Below are 22,214 nucleotides of genomic sequence, written 5' to 3' on the forward strand. Positions count from 1 at the left end.
AGCCATTGTTGAAGTCAGTTTGATTATTATTTCTTCAAAAAAAAAAGAGCTTTTATTACCATAGTAAACAAATATAAATTCTCCTGAATGAATAAACGGTATGAACAAAAACAGACAGAATTTACAATTTTTTAAATAAAGATGAAGTTATATTTAGCCAGAATGGAATAAGCTTACATTCTTGGCATTGTATACAACAGATCATCCTGGCTTACAGATAGTTACCTTCTTGCTGTGTTTTTAAATGGTGTGGTGTGTGAGAGCTCTCAGGTGTCTCTTCGTATAAGGACAATAATCCTATTAGATCACTGCTCTACCTTACTACCTCATTTAACTTTAGTTACCTCTATACAGGGCCTATCTCCAAATACAGGCATATTGGGGGTTGGGGCTTCAATATTGGACTTTGGGGGAAATGTAGCATTCAGTCCATACCAGTTACACAGTATTATTATAGTACGAACTAATATTAATATGTTATTAAAGATCATCCAAACTCTTTGCATCAGCTTTCTCTTAAAAGAGCACCAAATAAATCAGAAAAATAAAGGAAAAAAATGTATTCTAGTGTAGGCATTCAATATAATGAAACTACTCTTGTTTATATGACCATTTTTATTTTAACATCATTTTCTATATAAACACTTCTTGCCAACAGAAAATATTTTTATTGGGTAAAAATAATCAAATTCACTATATTTAATGCATATAACTTTTTACTGTTGAAAAAACAAACTTATCTCATTTTCTGTCTTTTGTGTTTATGTGCGTTTGTCTGCAATGGGAGATTGCATAGATTTCTTATTTAAAATCTCCTCTGTTGAGCAGAGTCTGATGAATACAGAAACGCAACAGGTGATATGCACAATCAGATAATGGGATCAAGAAACACAGAAACAATGTCAGTTATTATACAGTCTGAGCGGAGTATTTCCTTAGTATACAGTATATGCCTTACTCAAAGGCATACCAAAGGGCCTTTCTCTCTTTTGATTTTAGGTCTGGATAATGTATTGATTTTTTATTTATTTTCATTAGTTTTTGATCCTCACCCAAAGATATGTTCCTTACTAATCTTTAGAGAGAGAAAGAGGGAAGGAGAGAGAGAGATAAATTGATGTGAGAGAGAAATATTAATGGGTTGCCTCCCCTACATGTACTGACCTGGGATTGAACCCACAACCTTAGTATGTGTCCTGATAGGGAATCAAACCTGCAACCTTTTGGTGTATAGGACAATGCTGCAACCAAATGAGCCACCTGGCCAGCGCAGACCTTTTTCATTTTTTAAATGTTAATATCTAGTGACGAGAGAGTGCTGTTTTTTAAAAAAATTAAAATTGTCTGTTCCCATCACAGATTGTCTTCTTTGTACCAGAATTGGATCTCAATATAACGAAGCACATCATGCAGACATGCCATCAATTAGGAGCAGCAGCCCTGGAATACAACTGTTCAGGAAGCACTTACACTTGTCGAAGGAGAGGCCAGTGAAGGCAAAAGAAGGGCCACTGCAAGTGAATGTTCTCAGAAGTAATTCTGTGGGCTGCCAACCTGGCACACATGAGTAGTCCGAGTCTTGAGACTGATTGATTTGACTGAGAAACCTACCCGGCGTCATGGTCAGGGTTGCTACTCAACATAGAACCTATTAGTATGATCATGCTTTTCTAGCCCAACACTCCAAGCAGAGACAGTCCTCTTAGTGCTGCATGTATCCTAAGAAGAAACCTATAATTTGTTTGTTTCATATAAAGGTGCTGAGCAGGCTAGTGGTGGCTCTGAATCCTTGGATAATCCTGAACCTGCCTCAAGAGCCTGCTGTAAAGGTAAGAAGTTACACTGCAATTCTGGGCATACTGCTTGGGCATAGTTTGAAAACAACTAACTTATTTGAATGGTGACCTGCTTCATTCAGACCCTCTAAAACGTGGACATTTCCTTCTTGCACAAGCAGAAGCTCAGTTCCCTGGCCTGTGACTACACCTTGTCTCCTGCTTCAGCTTCCTTGAATAGTGGCTTCAGGATTAGCTCCCACCGTAGATGTTGTAACTTGGCCATTTTTACTAAAAGAAACTCTAAGACAACTTTCCTACACACTGATGAGGGATGTGATTCCAGCCTCAGACTTCTGTTTCTGAACTGGACATTTATTCACAGTTCTTGTGCATTTGCTTGTAAAATAGGCATCCCTTTTACCTGAGGCATTATAAGAATCAAATACTTCATTTTGAAAGGGCTCAGAGGAAAGCAATCTTTCTGTCAGATATGTATGTGTCTTAAATTAGTTTTGACAAACTATCATGGTTATATTCTCAAGCCTTTAGACTTATTTCCAAATAAAAATACCTTAAAGTCCATTTTAGAATGCAGGAAAAGTAATGTTCTTATTTTTCTTGCCAAGATTTCCATTCTCTATCTCTGAGATATTTATATTTGTCTTAATGTTTTTATTATGTTAAAGGTCCCAAAATGGCTTTAAAGTGAGTAGATTTATGTCTGCCATTAAGAAAACATTTTCATATAGGTATTAATTAAGAAGTATCAAGAACTGCCTGTCTGGCGTGGCTCAATGGTTGAGCATCTACCTATGGACCAGGAGGTCATGGTTTAGGTCATAGATTAGGTTGATTTCTAATCAGGGCACATGCCCAGGTTGCAGGCTCAATCCCCAGTAGGGGGTGTGCAGGAGGCAGCCAATCAATGATTCTCTTTCATCATTGATGTTTCTATCCCTCCTTTCCCTTCCTCTCTGAAATCAATACTATATATATATATATATATATATATATATATATATATATATATATATATATAATATATATTTAAAGAAGCATCCAGAACTTAGAAACACATTTAGCATTAGAAATGGTTATAACCAACATATATTTGATTAGTTTAATTATAGGAATAACCAAGAGATTATCAGAAAATGTATGGCTCAGGAGATTTGGGGGCATCCATTTTAATGATTCCTAGCAGCTTGTCATGTTTTTTTCTTACATGAAAATCCACAGAAGGCGTTCCAGACAGGGTCATCTTTTAGTTGGACCCAAACTCCTTCCATCTTGTGGCATTATCTTGTCAAGAATCTTATTCTTCTCCAGCTCATAGATCAGGAAGGAAACCACAGGAAAAGCATCCCTGGTTCTTAATCATTTCGCCTAGGAAGTGTCACTCATCATCTCAGCTCATGTTCCACCAAATAATGTGGTGTCACCCGGCAGGAAAGGAGTTGGGAAATGCACATTCCCTCCTAGGCAGCTGCTTCTCAGGAACAACTCCACACTTACTCTGCCAGTGGTGGCTCACCGGAGCCTGTCTGCGTATTTTCTAATTTGTGGATGAGGATAAGTAGCAATGATATTCATCCATTAACCCCTCTCTGAGAGCATAAAGAATTAGTGGTCATAAGCGATAATTGGAGAGCTCACTCTTCCTTTTCATTGGTGGGGTGCTTTTCCTTCTATTTATATTTAATTTGCTAAAGTGATCAGGAGATGAAGAGAAGAGAATGTGGGGTTTGCATTTGGGCTCCAAGCCAAGCAGCTTAGCCGTAGATATTTCATTTTTAAATTTAATTTTAATGAAAATGGGCAGCTAGAGATGGAACAAAACTCAAGAAATGGAAATTAAATAATGAAATTAAATCCCCGAGGAGCACCTACTTAAGGATTTATACAGGCTTCTGAATGAGAATAACAGTATTTCACGTCATTCTTCTCACGTCTATTGGTGATAAAGACACAGCTGTACATGGACATCTGTGACAAAATTTTAGAAACATTTAAAATATGTTTTAGATAAATATACACTTGTGTATCATACTGCACTTCATTTCTAAATGGCAAGCTATGTGATGCATTATATAACAGTAATAGAAATACTACCGTAAAAGCCACACACATATATCATAATTAGCTAATTTTTTCCATTTTTCTATACCTTTATGAAATAGCACTCAGCTTATTAATTTATAGAAAAGTCTTAAAAGGCATTTTATTTTGAGATCCTGCATCTTGAATACTAAAAGAACAGCAGGATCACATAAGAAGAGACCCAGCAGCCCTAACCAGGATAGAGCATCGGCCTGCAGACTGAAAGGTCCCAGATTCAATTCTGGTCAAGGGCATGTACCTGGGTTTCGAGCACATCCCCAGTAGGAGGTGTGCAGGAAGCAGCTGATTATTGTTTCTCTCTCATCGATGTTTCTAACTCTCTATTCCTCTCCCTTCCTCCCTATAAAATGTCAATACAATATATTAAAAAAAAAAAAAAACCCAGCATTTGTCAAAGGAGAAATATGAAGGCCAGTGTTTTTGAAAACCTCCAACTCTGTTCTTGCCAATATCTGAGCATCCAGTGCCCTATTGTTCTTGATCATATTGTGCAGAAAATTGTCTACAGTAACATTTCCCCCCTATGTATGCACCAAGGCTGCCAAATTCTGCCAAACACTGCTAAAAATGTCATCCAAAAGGGAAGGTTGGTGCCAAAATGCACTCATGATTGCTAATCTTACCCAGGATCCCCATAGTGTCTGTGAATCCCATTTCTCACAAATACTGTCAAACCTTCCCAAGTCTCTTCAAATTTTCAGCTCATCCATCTTTCCCCAAGTCCAGGAGATTACTTAAAATCACTGGAGAAAACTCTTGGACTTTTTACTGTCCAGGCTACAAGCTGCCTCCATCTTTCTCTTTTTCCTGTTGGGCTGAGGAAAACTTGAATTTCCATCTCCATAACTGATCTGCCATATATCAAAATTATGGGACCTTTCTCCTCCAGATTCCTTAGACACACGCAACCCCCTCACCCCCACCCCCCACCCCGCTGCCCTCCAACTGCTTGCATTTTGAACTCTCCTTCACTTCTGGATGTGTCACACCAGAATTCCATTATGGATGGCTTTCCAGCAGTGAAAAAGAGAGAGAAAAGAAGTAAAGAACCTTCCTCGATCTAAATTACCTCTGCAAATCCTATTCTCTCGTCTCCCCTTCTAGCTCAAAATTCTTGAAGGTGTTATCTATATTTTTTGTCTCAATTTCCTGAACCCATCCAATGTTATTTTTCTTCCTTGCAAAATACCCCTGACCTTACTCACACATGCTGTCAGTTCCCACACACTGCAAATGTGGATGCTTTTCAGAGATCTTGCTTGACTTCTTGGAAGCATTTAATGCTGTTGAAATCTTTTCTTCATGAACCTCTCCTTTCTTGCCTCACTTGGCAAACTCTCTCCTGGTTTGCCTCCTTTCTTTCTGGCTTCTCTTTATTTTCCTTTTGCTATACCTCCACTTTACCTGTTGATGACCTTCATAGCTCAGTTCTAGTTTTTTCTAGCCACCTCACTGTTAAGGATTTATTGAGCTAATACAGAAACCAGGTAAATTCATCTACTCCCAAAGCTTCAAAAACCATTAGTAAATTGATGATTCACAAATTGACTTTTCCATCACTGACTTCTTTTCTAGGCTCCAATGCTATTAATCCAACTGCTCCTGAACGTTTCCACATGTATATTTCATAGGCACCTTAAGCCTAATATATTGATAAGTGCACTGATGGTCTACACAAGGAACGGGTGGTTGGGGTTGCGGGATTTAGGGGTCGGGTCTTCTGGGCGGGCTGTCTTGCGGTCGTTCGTGTGCGGAGGGATTTCTGGCTGAAGTGAGTGCGGAGTCCTTCCTTCGGCCTCCGTATCAGGCTCGGCAGGACAGGCCTTCCTTCAGTCATTCCTTCCTTCTTTCGGTCTTTCTTATTTTCTGCTTTCTTCTTCTTTCTTCTCTTTCATGCTCTCTACTACTACTCCTAATCAGCCTACTCCGCCTACGCTCCTCCTCTTGTACTCGTCCTCCTCCTCGCCTCCTCCTCCTCCTCCTCCTCCTCCTCCTCCTCCTCCTCCTCCTCCTCCTCTTCCTCCTTTAAGTCTGAGCTCAGATCAAGTGTAGAAACCTTCATAATTACAAAGGTCAGTAGTCAAACCTTTCATCATTGTTCAGAAATAATCAGCCTTTCAAAACACATTGTTTCCATCTCTCCACCCTCAATCTCATTTATCCATCAGCAAGTCCTCATTTATCCATTATCACATTTACAAACATAAATTCTTTCTCTTTCTTTTATTGTTTTAAATTACTTTACACTTTTGCTTCTCAGAACTAGCACGATCATGCTTCAGGTGGACTGGAAGGTCTTCTGATGTGCACATTTGGCTGTTTTCATCACTTATCCACTTCAGTACGAGCAGATATCAGAGAATTCTTCTTGTGTTTTCTACCCCTGAAATGCTATCATCTTACGATTCAGGACACCTTTCACATCTAGTAAATCACCAAATCATTCAGATTCTATTGTCAAATTGCTTTCTGGATACTACTCTCTATTCCTATAGCTACTAACCAGGTCCAAGCAAAAGCCACCTGCTTTCTAAATGATTGCCACATTTTCTTAACTGGCCTTTCCTTTTTCAATCTCTCTCCTCTAATACACTCTCCACAGTGCACACTTGAGAATATGATTATGACCTTCACCTGCTTAAAATCCTTTAGAACTTGCACATTGCTCTTATGTTAAAAGTTCAAACTTTGGAACATGTCATAACTGATTAGGTCCTTCATGGTCTGACCTCAACCTTAGCATGCATCCTCCATCTCGAATTCTATTGTCCAGACATATTGAACTTCTAACAATTCTTTGAAATATTATCTTGCCCTTGCCCATCTCTAAGCCTTCATGTCTCATTTCCCTTTTCTGGAACATTCTTTAGCTCTCCTCTTTTCTGATTGATTTTGTTCACCTTTTTAGTCTTACATTTTATATTACTTCCTCAAGCAGCCCTTCTTGAATTCTTGGGTTAGCTTAATAAATACACTGAGATATGATTTTAACATTTATGCATTTCCCTTATCATAATTTAATACTTTACTATTGTTGCCTGTTGTGTTAGTTTCCTCTTATTGTTGTAATTACCAAGAACTTTGAGGCTTAAAACAGTCACAGATTTATGATATTATAGTTCTGAAGGTCATAAAACTAAAATGGGCCAGCAATTCTGTGTTGTTTCTGGAGGTCCTGGGAAAAATTTCATTTGCTTACAGGTTTTACCTTCACAAGACTGACTATAGTCCTTGGCTCATGACCTTTCTCCCACCTTCAGGTAGGCTCTTCAAATCTCCCTCTCTGACCTCTGTCATCACACCTCCTTCTCTGACTCTATCCCTCCTGCCTCCCTCTTTCCCTCATAAGGACCCTTATGATTACAATGAGCCACCTGGATAATCCAGGATAATCTCTCCACCTTAATATCCTTAATTTAATCACATCTGCAAAGCACCCCGCCCCTCTTTTTGATATATTTTTAAATTGATTTCAGAGAGGAAGGAAAAGGGAAAGAGAGATAGAAACATCAATGATGAGAGAAGATCATCTATCTGCTGCCTCCTACACGCCTCCTACTGGGGATCAAGCCAGTAACCTAGGCATGTGCCCTTGACGGGAATCTAACCTGGGACCCTTCAGTTTGTAGGCCAACACACTATCCACTGAGCAAAACCAGGTAGGGCCAAAGTCCCTTTTGCCATGAAAACTAACATGTACCAGGTTCTGGAGATTAGGAAGAAGACTTCCTAATGGGTGTGATAGTCTGCCTCCCAAGTATATGTTTAAATGTCTATTTTTCTTATGAAATATCCTTTATTCCCCTCATTATGCCTAGGCCTAATACAGTGCCTGACCCAGGAGAGGTGTTCAGTACTTGTTATAAAGAGTTCTAGTTGTAATTTCAATTTATTGATATATACATGTAGCTATAACAAATGTATGTACCATTAACAAGTATAAATTATGAACTACAATCATAAATCAACCAAATTAAATTGGAAATAGTATTTTTCTTGTTCTGCTCTATGGCCCCTTTCATTTTTTCGTAGGAACTAGTGTTAATCCTGTCCTTGAATAAAAACTCAGGCCCTATTGCTTCTCTGTCCACTTATAGGTGTTGGGACAACCTATTAAATCACAAAACACAGTTTTAATTCCATCATTCAAATGCCCCATCTTATGAATATGTCAAAAATCTGGGTTTCCTTTTAGGCTGAATCACTTTTCCTTCTCTCCACTATATATTCCCTACTGTGGTTTCTGCCCCCTTCACTGTTGGAATAGAATAGAGATAGGAGAGTTAAGTGGGACAGAAGGCATTACTGGCTGAAGCTGCGCAAGTGATGTAATTTCAGCACTCTCTGGCTGACAGCTGACTCTCTTATTCATTCATTGGATATTGGAGGATACCTCTCCCACTGTATCCCTGAGGAGCTCTCTCCTATACCCCCTCAGTTCTTAAAAGTCTTCCTCAGCCTCTACCTGCTGTAGAAGTCCCTTCACCCTCCAGCTGAACTGCTTGGGAAGGCTAAATGAAGCCCACTGCAGCTTCCTCTCCTGTGTGTTTCAAGAGTGGTCCCAGGGGAAAGGCTCATGAGTCCATTGTCCCTATGAAGTGAGGGGTGCCATTAATGTCTTCACCCCAGCCCTTTCCTCTGCTGCAAGAGACCACTTTAAACATCTTTCTGCTCACGAACTTCTTAGGCTTAGCTCAGATACTCGTCCACTATGCTCTCTAAGTTGAGCAGTCTTTTTAAAGATCCTTTGGTGTGTGTGTGTGTGTGTGTGTGTGTGTGTGTGTGTGTGTGTGCGCGCGCATGCGCTCTGGGGGGAAGCATTCAAGACACCTCTTTCCAAATAGAAACCATAACAAGAGGCCTCTTTAGAGGCACAAAACCAAAACAAAAAAACAAAATCTATCCATGGATGTGAGAGGTTAACTCATGCAGCTGGATCATAAGCAGCTATTGTTGAAACTTCCATCACAGCCTAGAACCTCAGTACGTCCTACCTGAGTTAAAGAATGAGTATTAAGTATGTGCCATTATACCAAGTCTTGTCTTATCAACCCTTCCAACTCAGTGAGAAAGGCATTGATATTGTCTTCATCCTAGAAATGAAGAGACCAAGGCTCAGAGACATAAGGGATATGCTAAAGATCCCATTGTTGATAAATAGCGGGCCTGAAACTCACATCAGAGAACAAAGCCAGAACTTATGTCTTTTCATATGACAACATTCATCACACTTTCTTTGTCTAAATGTCCATCTCCCATATCAGACTGTAATTTCTTTCCTGGTTCCTTCACCATTCTTAGAGTAATGCACATGTATGTTGTAACATTAATGTAATTCTCAGTTTTTAAAATGCAATGCAAGATAGTGTATCGTTTCACATGCTATGGATGAAGGAGTGATTTTTCTATTAAATAATAAAGACGAACAAAGGAAGCAAAACACAAGAAGAAAAAAGATCCAAAATTTAAAATGCCTTTATTATAATATCCAATTAAAAAACAAACAGTGTAGTCATTTGTTTTTGTCTACAAAAGACCAAAAATTAACTTTATCCTGAATTTCACCCTCATTTTATAGATGTGCATGAGGCTGTGACCAGCTGCTGTAGGAAACAAGCTATTTTTGTGATTGTAGAGATGTAACTGACATTGCCCACTGCCAAGCTTCCCTTAGTGAGCTTCAGCATCAAAACAAACAAACAAGCAAACAAACAAACAGACACAAAACACTATGCTTCTTTGGAGTAGACTTTCATCTTAAAATTCAGTAATTGACTCTATCTTTGCTTTAGTTCCCAAAAGAGGATTGTGCAAACTCCAGCCCTGGGTAAATCCAGTCCACTGCCTATTTTCATAAATAGTTTCATTGTTACATAGCCATGTCCAGTCATTTACATTTTACATATGACTGTTTTCATATAAAATGATAGAGTTGCTGCAGAATCTTTATGACTCACAAGGTCTAATACAGGTGCAATGTAACCCTTTGTAGAAAAGGCTGCTGACCCTTGCCCTAGAAAGCTTAGATGGGCATTTGCCATTGTATATGAGTCTGCAAAATAATGCTGTACACTGTATTGCCCCAACTGTTTACCAAATGTGTAAAAGTGACTTTTTAACTTTATTTTTTAAATCTTTTATATTTTACCTTCGTTTCTTGTCTTTATTGTACGTTCTGTCTAAATAAAATATATTTTTCAAGTTGGCTCAGTGATTTTAGTTAAAATAAAGTTGAAAATAAAGAAATACATGTATAAGTAAACAAGAAACTTTAAAACAAACACTGGACAGTTTGTATTGCCTTGAATATTTCATTGTTTCATTTTTATTAGGTACTAGAGGCCTGGTGCACAAAATTAATGCTGGGAGTGTGTCCCTCAGCCCAGCCTGCATCCTCTCTAATCTGGGACCCCTCTAGGGATGGCTGCCTGTTTAGGCCCAATCTGAATAGGAGGTACGGTCAATTCACATGTTTCTCTTTTATTAGTTTAGATTTCCATATGTTTGTTTTTCAACTTTGTAAGCCTTAGACAAATTATTTGATTTTTTTTTGGCAGAAAAAGGCCAACAAGCAATAAATATAATTGTTCATTTTGAATTTTATGCTCTGTTTTCTAAAAGATAAGTACGTATTTACTACAGGGTAAAGTTGAATAAGATCCAACATAATTTCTTTATTAAAAGTATGCCCTTTTAAAATGAAAATTTATTTTTTATTTCTTTATTGACTTTGTTTAAGCAAATACTAGTAGTAGAATGAAATTAATGCCTTCCTGTGTCTCTCTATAATAAAAAATGATGTATTAAATTGAACATGTGCTCTCTTTTATGAAATGCCATTTACTTAGAATATATGTTCTACTATTGAAACAACCACTGGATGCCATAAAGCAAATATATTCATCTCAGTGAAAACCAGTATAGGTAAAATTACATTAACCTTCTAATTGAATGTTACCATTTCGTCTAATGCGCTGTTTCCTTAGCAAATCGTAGACTACCTCTTTTTCCCTTAACTTCTTTCATTCAAAAGTTTTATGATATTTCTGCTGAAACTGGTTTGGCTCAGTGGTAGAGCGTTGGTCTGTGGACTGAAAGGTCCCAGGTTTGATTCCGGTCAAGGGCATGTACCTGAGTTGCGAGCACATTCCCAGTAGGGGGTGTGCAAAAGGCAGCTGGTCGATGTTTCTCTCTCATCGATGTTTCTAGCTCTCTATCTCTCCCTTCCTCTCTGTAAAAAATCAATAAAATATATTAAAAAAAAGTTTCATGATATTTCTAAAATTATATTTTATTTTCTAGGATCCAAAATAACACTACAGATAATATATACACAGGTCCCACTACAGATAATTTTATTTTGACTTCTGACCAACTCTAGACCAGATTAAAGGTTCTAAATTCAGTGTCTCTGATGTAATACTAAGAGAATTTTTATATTTTCAAAGACCTTTTGCTTATTAATATGGCAAATACTTAGAAAGAAAATTTAAATCCCAAGACTATATTTCAAGTACTTTTCTTTAGTTTGTCATAATAAAATTAAGAGACCAAAGTGAAGTAAGTTTATACTGAATTTCCCAACTAAAAATCAGTGACTTATTGTGGTGAGCATTTCACAATATATACAAATATCAAATCATTATGTTGTATACTTGAAGCAAATATAATGTGATATGTCAATTATATGTCGACTAAAAAATGGAGATCTGCTCTTATTATAGAGACTGTCTCCATGAGTTTTTTATGTTGCTGGTCAAAGCACATTTCTCAGATATATGATGCTTTAAAATGTACAGCTACATTCCTTCCTGTTTTTTGCCAGATTTTCAGAATATTCTTTTTATTGTTTTTAATCCTCACCCAAGGATATTTTTCCCATTGCTTTTCAGAGTGAAAAGAGGGATTCAGGGGGAGATGGGGGGGGGGGAGAGGGGAGAGAGAGAGAGAGAGAGAGAGAGAGAGAGAGAGAGAGAGAGAGAGAGAGAGAGAGAGAGGAACATTGATGTGAGGCACATTGATTGGCTGCCTTGAGCATGTGCCCTACCAGGACAGGGAATTGGACCTGCAACTCAGGTAGTACCTTTAACCAGGAATCAAGCAGGTGATTCTTGGATGTGTGAGTCAATGCTCTAACCACTAAGTAACACCAGCAAGGGTTATAGAAGATTCTTTTGTATATTGTGTTTTAGTTCAAAAACAAAAATCTATGACTGTTTACCCTGAGCTGGCTTTTGAGATTTCAGGTTAGACACATTATAACAGTTATCTGTAGTCTGAGGCCTCAGAGTCTATATATGTTCAATTCAAAGAAGCACCAAAAAAGGCACAGACTTGCTGGTTAACTTAATGGCACATTATTATAAATATTGATAGGCAGCCAATTGATTTAGGGCAGTGGTCGGCAAACTCATTAGTCAACAGAGCCAAATATCAACAGTACAACGATTGGAATTTCTTTTGAGAGCCAATTTTTTAAGACTTAAACTTCTTCTAATGCCACTTCTTCAAAATAGACTCACCCAGGGCGTGGTATTTTTGTGGAAGAGCCACTCTCAAGGGGCCAAAGAGCTGCATGTGGCTATCGAATGGCAGTTTGCAGACCACGGGTTTAGCGGAACCTTGTCTTGTTAATAGATCTGCAAGACTTGAATGGCTCTGCCAGACAGGCCTGGGAGGAGTTAACATTGGCTGTTATTTTGCAAGTGCCACAGGTCCTGTGTGTTTTTATGTTTGTATTTATTTTATCGTGCGATTACAACAGAGTGAGCCATAAAGTGTTTTGTTTTTTTTGGGGGGGAGGGGTTGTTGTTCTTTTTCAATTTTGTTGAAAAATTTTAAAGTTTTCCAGTGTAAAAGATGGTTATTTATATATCTAGATAACAAATATACCAATATTTCATTATAGAAGATTGGATTAAGTTATGCCCAAATAACATCAGAAAAATCATTTTAGGTCATGCTTTTAGATTCCTCAGAAGATTCTAACACTGAATTGAAATATTTTTCTGAAATCCATACTTTGAAGATTCATTAAAATTCTTTAAAAATATATATTTTATTGATTTTTTTACAGAGAGGAAGAAAGAGGGATAGAGAGTTAGAAACATTGATGAAAGAGAAACACCGACCAGCTGCCTCTTGCACACCCCCTACTGGGGATGTGCCAGCAACCAAGGTACATGACCTTGACCAGAATCGAACCTGGGACCTTTCAGTCCGCAGGCCCATGCTCTATCCATTGAGCCAAACTGGTTTTCGCTCATTAAAATTCTTGCTCAAAATCACAGTAGTGGGTAAGAGTCTTTGTCCTTCAAATTCTCCCGTACATTAGATTTCACTGAGTAAGAAATACATAACAAAACAGAGTGGGCAGTTTGATTTTAGGGGGAAAGTCTTTAAATGAATTTTTGGTTTGCCTGCTCTTGCTACCTCATTAATCCTAAATGGTGTCAGTCAGTTGAGTCTAATAGCTGTGAGTGTTACTACCATGGTCAGTTCCAAATTACAGTATTGATTAATTGATTGTCTTCTTCCAGTTGTGAATTATATTAGCGCTAGCTCAGGCAGCTTGGCTTAGGGCCAAAGCCTAATTTTCAATGGAAGGCAACAAGCAGCTTCACTGTTTCACTGCTGTGGTTAAGTGGTTGCTTAGAAAACAAAAAGCTTTGGAAAGATGGTTTGACCAAAAGGAATGCACGAGGTGTAATGAATATGCACTTACTGATGGTCTCTCTCCAGCGTAGGAACATTGGAAGGAAGAGAGTATCAAGTCATCATTTCTCAACATCAGACTTCCCAAACAATGTTAAAACAATTGACTGGAGGAAGAGAGCAGGAGGGGAGACATGTGACCCAGAATGACAATAAGCCAGCATTTGGATCTGGGGAATTAAGTCCATTCAGGAGAAGAGTGGTGTTGCTGGCACTTTCAAGTCAAGTAGAAGTTAAAGTGGAACATGGATTCCCTCCCATCATAATAGGTGCAGCCAGCTATCCAGAGAAGCTTGAAAAGCAGCTGCAAACTGTGCATCACGGAGCAATGGCACCATCTTCTTAGAATAATATAAACTTAGAGAGTTGGAAGACAAAACATTAGCAAGTTGAAAGAGGCACAAAATTTCATGTTGACTCTCTGCTTTAATGATCAACATAAAATGGATGGATGTGTTTATCATTGATTCTTGTGGGATGGGGAAAGCTAAATCGGGCATTAAGATGTTAATAACGTTCATAGATCCATACCTTGGTGTTTGTATGCTGCCAGATCAATTCCTTTCCTCTAAAAACTCTCAAGGGAAAATTGGTGTGGGGTGGAATAATTCTGATTGTAATATTATATGCACATTAAAACATACTTAAAATCATTATTGTTCTTTTTTATTCAGCATGAACAAAACGATACTTGATTTTACAGGGAATTAGCAAGAAGAAGGGAGTGATCATGAAAAAAAAAGAGAAAAAGAAATGATTCTAGTGGTCCTAAATTTGAAAGCTTTGAAATCAATGTTTGCACAAGAGTGGTAAAAGGAAGTTTATAAATGGGAAAACAATTGTGAATTTATAAAAAACATATATCACAATGTCAAATATGGGAATTAGAATTTTATAAAAGTATTTGATACAAGAAAGGAGAGAAAGATTTCAAGTGAATGTGTCAATGAGGAGAAAGTTACTTTTCAATAAGTGGTACTAAGGTCAGGATTATTAAACACACACACACACACACACACACATACACACACACACACATATATATTTGTGTGTGTGTGTGTGTTTATGAAATCCTTAATAGAACCTACAATGTCTCTTGTCATAGGTCTTATAAGGAAAGTTCATAGACTAAAGTTCTACAAAATACATAGGTATATTAATTCTTCATGGCTGTCTTACTGATCTGTAGCAAAAATAAGGTTAGAATTAGATATGCCATATATCTGTTACTTAAAAAAATATTATAGGTTCTGTGAGTGGACATGTGCTGAGGATACTTTGGAGGGGATGAGGGATAGAACAAAGTAGCATGCTTTAGGGTGATCTGCTAAGTAGTTACTAATGTCACTAACTCAGGTAACTCACATGTATGATACAATAAATCTAGTGTACTAGCAAATTGAATATAGAAATGCATGTAGTGGACTTAACTAAATAGTTAGGTGTTAATATGCAGGATAAAACTATGCTCTAAGTCCCTTTGGGCTAGATTAAGTAGCCTTATTACAAACTCCTGTGCTTCCCATATTTTGCAAATAATTGCACTCTCCTATAATTGTTTATTTAACTAGCTATCTGTCCTAGGTAGACTAGCAAAGGGTTTGGCACTTAGACAGCTACTTGGTTCTTTCAGTCAGTGCCATTCTTTTTTCAAATATATATTTTTATTGATTTCAGAGAGGAGGAGAGCTATCATTTATTATTTTCATCTTTGCATCCCCATCATCTAAAGTAGTGACTAGCTAATTCAATAAGCAGATGAATGAAAAAAGGACTTTGTGTATACCTACAATTACTTATTTAAGATATCCAAATTATCACAACTATTGTCTTTATTTTAGTTACTTTTAATCAAGATAAAATTATTTATATAAACTTTTATTGGTGCAAGTATATAACTTTAGAAATTATATATTTCTAATGTGTGCATTTATCTGCCTCAAGGGTTTTCAGAAACACAATCATTGTGATTGAGAACAAAATATTAACACACACAGTCCTTTCTTGGCATTACTATGCTTTTAAATTGCAATAACATTAAGATCTCAGGTAAATTTCAGGCAGTTGTTTCCAAAAAAGTTCGTAAGATATTTCATAATTTCATTTTATAACTATAAATGATTTCTGACCTTTTAAAACTAATTTAAAAAATACAATTCTGCTTAAGAAAACCTGGATTCAGATTCCGAAGTCGTTTTTTTGTTTTTAACCATTCATGTGCTCAAGATATTTTAAAAAGGATATTTTTTTCTTGTCTAAATATTATCTTTATGTCTACACCATACACCACAATCACAAGTAACCCCTAAAATATTTGTTAATAAACTATGTAATATCACACAAGGCATATTTGTGAAAGGTACAAAAATCTTAAGAATTATTATAAATTTAGGACTCAAAGCTGCCTGTTTCTTTTTTTAAAAAATTATTTTTATTGATTTCAGAGAGAAAGGGGGAGGGAAAGAGAGATAGAAATGTCAATGATGAGAATCATTAATTGGCTGCCCCCTTGCAAGCCCCTTGAGCCTGCAACTGAGCCCACAACCTGGGAATTGAATGTGCCCTGACTGGGAATTGAACCTCCTGGTTCATAGGTCAACTCTTAACCACTGAGCCACTGGCTGTACCTTACTGCCTGTTTTAAGGAACACTACCCTTCATGTGCTCTTGTTTTGTTACTACCCATCTCATATATTGCCCTTGACCCAGGCAACTCTCCCATGTTCAACACAGTTCATCCTAGGTACCTGTCTCCATTCCATTGAATATTTAAGAAATAGGTCAGATACTAGCAAAAACTCACATTTAAAAATACAGAACCAAATACTATGGGTATTTAGTTCCCAAATTCTGGAGATTATATATATATATATATATTATATATATATATATATATATGCATGGAACACTTTTTTAGGTAATATTTTAAACTAAATTCTGGGTGGTCTTTTATAGTTGAGTATTTAAGCCCCTCCATTTGAACAGCAGGTATGTTATGGTGTATATTTCATAACTATTTAAAAATATTCTTATTGATTTCAGAGAGAAATGAAGAGGTATATATATATAGAGAAACATCAATGATGAGAGAAATCATCGATTGGCTGCCTCCTGCATGCCCCGCACTGGGAATGGAGCTCACAACCCAGGCATGTGCCCTTAAGTTTCCAGTCTGCACTCTATCCACTGAGCCAAACCAGCTAGGGCTAACATAACTACTTTATGATTTACTTTATACTAGTTGTTTAATTTTTGTGTCAATATGAACTCTAATTAGACTTAATTTTTTTTATCAACTCAAATATTCCAAACTGATAGACTTTTTGATGGTGATAGCAAAAAGTCATGTTTAGTCCTGTCAATCTCAACTTAGAAATTATAAAAGTAAACAAACTAATTAGCATGTAAGTATAGACTTATAGTCCCCCATGTGGAAAACACCTGTAGGCTTTAGTTGATACATAAGTACAACTAAACAAAGCACAATTAATTTAAAAACCAACAGTGATTAGACCAAGAGATAATAGTAGCTTTTCCACCTACTTACAGTAGTTATGACCCATCTCATATATTGCCCTTGACCATCTGTCACACTGAATTGAATTTTAGGATCAGCCGGAATCGTTTTACTGATGTGCTAGCAGGATGCATCAGAAGATACAACATCTGAAACTCATATCATAAAATGAATGGTTGAAGGAGGCATAGATATTTTGCATAGATCACAGAAGATTAAGGAAGAAATAAAGGCAGTTAGATTTTCTATTGATGTAAGATATTTCATGAAATTATAACTACCCAATAATAAAAGTGAATAATTTTAATCAGAGACTGCCTGACTGTCATGAGGACGTTTCCAATAGAGGAGATTGAACTATGTGACCTTCCCTATATTTTGTCTTAATTTTTCTTTTTCTTTTATTTTCCCTCCATCCCTCTCTCCCTCTGACTCTCCCTCCTTCTCACTTTCCTTTCCTCAATCCCTTCCTTCCTTACATCCTTCCTTTTTTCTATTGAAGGACAATATGTTTTAAATGCAGAGTGAAAAATACCTCAGTCACAGATATACTACCAAATATCTATTTGATCTCATCAGGTCACTTATACTTTCTGGGTCTAAATTTGTCATGTACAATACATGGCCTGGAGTCTCCAAGGTATATTTTAATTCTAATGTTCTCTGACCACACAAATGTAGACATATTAAATCATCCTCTAAGTCTATATATATATAGAGGATGATTATATATATATACACACACAAAACACTGGTGAAGAGTCATTACAATCTTAGTCTTTTGAAACTGGAAAGCATTTAGTCAACCCCCCATAAGTCATTAGAATACACCCATTATCTTTCCTACACTATCTCCCTAGTAAATAATTTAAATAAGTTTTTAAAATTATATATATATATATTATGAAAGTTTTGGTTGCTACTCCTAAGTGAAAAAAATTGTAACTCTCTCAAGCAGCAATGTTCAGAGAATGTCCTGCTGAGTTTTCTTCTTCTGACCACAGAGTCTGCATGAACAATTAACCTTCCTTTAATTCAATTAACTTGTTACCTGAAATTGTCACATTAATACTGTAATAAAAAAAAATCTCTAGTAGAGACCTGGATATATCCCTTCATGTGCACTGTTAATTATGAAAACTAAATGAAATCAGGTTCACTTCATAGGGTGCCTTAGTAAGCACTCTGGTTTATTTATCGAAAATAGTGCTAGTCAAACTTTATAAACACTTCTCAAAATTAGGTAAAGACAACGTAATATTTCTGACTTTCTTAATTGATGAGATTCCAAGCATTAATTAAAATTCCAGAAGTTTATACTTAATGTGAACTATTTATAGGCATTGGCATTAGTCCATATTAAAACTTGATACTGCACAGCATATACTCAAATGCCATTATACACGAGAAACTAAATTGTACTTGCCAAAATAAGCCAAGCACTTGGCTAGGAAACCCACAGTAATATTATGTTCACCCCACATGTTTTTGCATTTCTAAAATCAGGCATTTTAGCAGTTTCTGGCTAGCATTAGCTTGATCCAATCATGAAAAGTGACAATGACAATAGATGAAAGAGACAGCTTATTTAACCAAATTAACTGATCTTGGTCAATAGCCTCGAGGCAGAAAATTTGAGCCTTCAATTATAGATTTGTATGTTCATCACTGACAGTATCTTAGATATCCCATAATGTTTTCATTCATTCATTTAATTACACATGATGTCTAGGCATTCTTGTAGACATTGTGAGAAACACAAAGATGTAAGAAGACATAGACACTCCTTTCAAATGTTTACAATCTAGACACTTAAGGAGGAACTGTTGAGGGCATGGAAGCCTTACACATTTGCCCTCTAGTGAGATAGATGGCTTGGGATCTCTGAACTCAAATTAATCAAGGGTTGTTGCAGAACAGTGGCAACTGTCAAATCTGAAGGTTCACCTGGGTTCATATCCTGATACTACTACTAGTTGAGTAATTTGGACAAGATATTTGGTTTTTCAAACTCTCAGGTCTCTCATCCTAACATGGGTATCATTAAAGTATAGACCTCAGAGATTTACTGTGAAGAGTAAATGAGATGTGAGCCATGTACATGGCACATAATATCCATATCACAAATAAAGGATAAGCATATTGAAGGTATAAAGCATACACTAAATAAGAAAGCTATCTTTTCTTTTGCAAGATAAAACAGTTCAACCTTTTGTCATATGTTAGAGTTAGATGACTGCATTCATGACTGATGATACAATATTCATGACTGGGAAAAGAGAGTTTTTAATGCAATGTCTTAAAGCAATACTGCTAATTGTGCTGATAATCTCAGTGGAGGAAATGATACTCGGGGGAAGCCTGGCCATTGTGGCTTAGTGGTTGAACATTGACCTATGAACCAAAAGGTTTGATTCCTTGTCAGGGCACATGCCCAGTTTGTTAGCTCGATCCCTGATTGTGCAGGAGGCAGCCAATCAATGATTCTCTCTCATCATTGATATTTCTATCTCTCTCTCCCTCTCCCTTCCTTTCTGAAATCAATAAAAATATTTTTTAAAAAAAAGACGTTGGGGGAATACTGATGAATAGAATACACTAAATAAAGTGTGCTAGTAAAAAAAAAAGTAATAGGCTTTCCCCAATTGTTTGACAACACGTCTTATGATATTTTTACAGACAACGTGTAGAAGACAGGATTAGAAAGAATTAGGTAGATTTGTTTAGTGGTAGAATAAGCCCTAAAAAGAGATTGGAATATGTAAATATTAATTTGAAAAATACTTTTGGACCTGGTTCAGAGCATTGTATATGGTAGGGTGGAAATCAGATGGGATTTAAAAGTCAGAAAGGTTGAAGTTGGGATTCTTGTTCTAACTCTCATTAGCTATGACCTTGCCTCTGACCATCAGGTTCTTCATCTGTAATGGGAGGACATGAGGATCACTTTATGTTTGGCACATCCTAAGGGCTCAATAAATAATATCAATAATAATAACTGCTAGCTTTACTTTCTTTTTTTTTATGGTTACATATTCTGTTTCTATTTTGACTCATCTTGGAAATACAAGTAGGCAAAAAAAGCATTTGATCTGTATTTTATGAAAGGGTAGCTATTTATGTTCTTTCTGATCATGAGACATTGTGTTCTGTGATTGAATTATCTATCCTGTCTCTAGTGGGTGAACTTCTAAAATATATGAAATATTTCTACTTTTAAACATGCTGGCATTTAAGTTTCTAATACTCTAAGTTTCAATGAAAGTAATAAAGATAACACTTATATATCCCCTACAATGTGTCAGGGACTGTTCTAAAGCACATTCATATGTCAACGAAGTTAGTCTTCACAACAGATATAGGAAGTAGGCATTATGATGATCTCCATTTTAAAGAGGAGAAATCTCAGATAAACATATTTGAATCATTTGCCTAATCTCAAACAGCTAGTAAGTAGCATAGAATTCAGACAAGTTTTGGTTTAGAATCTATGTAATTTTCCCTTTGCAATAGATATAATTTATTTTGAAGAAGCAATGTTATCAGTAGAGGTATATATATAATGTTTCTATAGACACTAGCTTAGAGAGCACTAGAACTTAAAAAGAAAATAGAAACATTATTTGTATTATTAGTACTATGGAAACAAGTACTTTGGATTCCAAAGAAATAAAAACTGCTTTTTAAATTAACTCTGGGACATAATGTGCTCAGAAAATGGGAAGCAATTCTATACAAATTGCTGAACCATAAAGCAGAATGATTAAAATCTTAAGGGAGTTATGAGCAAAGACATACAGGAATTTGGAAGAAGACATCATTTTGGCTGGGGGTATCCAAGAGAGTTCTATGATGCTGAGCTGAATCACAATATATAAGAAACAACAACGAGAAACCCAAAGGGACCCTGCCTGGATGCCTAAAATAAAGTTACTGCAGCCCCGTATCGTTTGTGTTTAATTCTCATCTAATTTGACTTCAAAAGCATCTTGGTTTCTAGATTCTGTGTGCCATTTCTATATGCAGATATTTATTTATTTTTTCTTTAGAGTGATAAGAAGCATCAACCCAAAATTGAAGTTCACAGGGAGTATGGGAGATGGTATTTTTTTTTCTCCTTTAAGCTGAAAATGCAACATTTTTAGCAGATAAGAGTATTTTATTATGCTAGGAACTTTTTGTAAACTTTATTTACAAAATGTGTATTTAGAACCATCAATTAAAAGTAATCTGAATTTATTTTATAGTTCTTCACAGGTTTTTACCAGATAATAGTTTCAAATAGTGAGGAAATAGATCAGGTATCTTAGAGAGAAAGCATAGGAGTGATTTATGTCAAAGAATTATCATTTTAAGGTTAGAAGCACACTATTAAGCTGCAACAAGCAAGAAAAATACACTTGGTAGATAATTTCATCAAAAAGTATTTTTATGATAAGGTAAAATGTTTATAACCAGGATATGTGAGGTAAACAAAGCTTGTGTTGACAGCAAAACATTTGTTGCAAAGCAGTGAGAACTGAATGCATAACATAACTATTACTGTTTAACAGAGATTGGATATTTAAAGCATTGCTAATCTGTTTGCAAATCTGCTTTTTCACTTTATTCCCCAATTAACAATAAATAGCTTCAGAGCTTCCAGAAGAACCAAAATAGAATCTGTAGGCAAGACCATCACTGAGGGACAAGAGTTTCATAGCAGCAGCAGGTACATTCAATCAGTGTTTAAATTTACAGACATCTGCTACTCCAATTCAAATCTCTAACTCATTGTTAGATTTCCCACACATTCATGAGTCAGAACTGAAAAATAAATCCCTCATTGACATATCATTTCCTAGTTATTCCACTAGTTTGAGTATGTGGTAATTCTATTTATAAAAGAAAAACTTATCATCCATAATTAAGAAGAATTTATTTTTAGCATATTTTATGAGGACTACCAGGTAAAAAGAATATATTGTTTGGATATTCTGCCCATCCATCCAACAATATTTGTTGAGTACCAGCTCCATACATGCCAGGCATTACATTAAGTGTCAGGACTCAGAGAAAGAAGGGGTTCAGATTGTGTTGTAGAC

At 36.3% G+C, this 22,214-nt stretch overlaps 2 non-coding genes across 2 annotated transcripts; both read right to left on the bottom strand.

Annotated features, from left to right (window-relative positions):
- Positions 1 to 5,931: 5,931 nt before the first annotated feature.
- On the bottom strand, positions 5,932 to 6,000 carry LOC118716790. The gene has a single exon (XR_004987254.1). It is a non-coding gene; the product is annotated as a small nucleolar RNA U2-30 (small nucleolar RNA).
- Positions 6,001 to 6,153: 153 nt separating this feature from the next.
- Positions 6,154 to 6,233, bottom strand: LOC118716791. Its single transcript, XR_004987255.1, has one exon. It is a non-coding gene; the product is annotated as a small nucleolar RNA U2-19 (small nucleolar RNA).
- Between the last annotated feature and the right edge of the window lie 15,981 nt (positions 6,234 to 22,214).

The sequence above is a fragment of the Pipistrellus kuhlii genome, unplaced genomic scaffold (assembly GCF_014108245.1).
Source record: "Pipistrellus kuhlii isolate mPipKuh1 unplaced genomic scaffold, mPipKuh1.p scaffold_m20_p_12, whole genome shotgun sequence".
NCBI lineage: Eukaryota > Metazoa > Chordata > Mammalia > Chiroptera > Vespertilionidae > Pipistrellus > Pipistrellus kuhlii.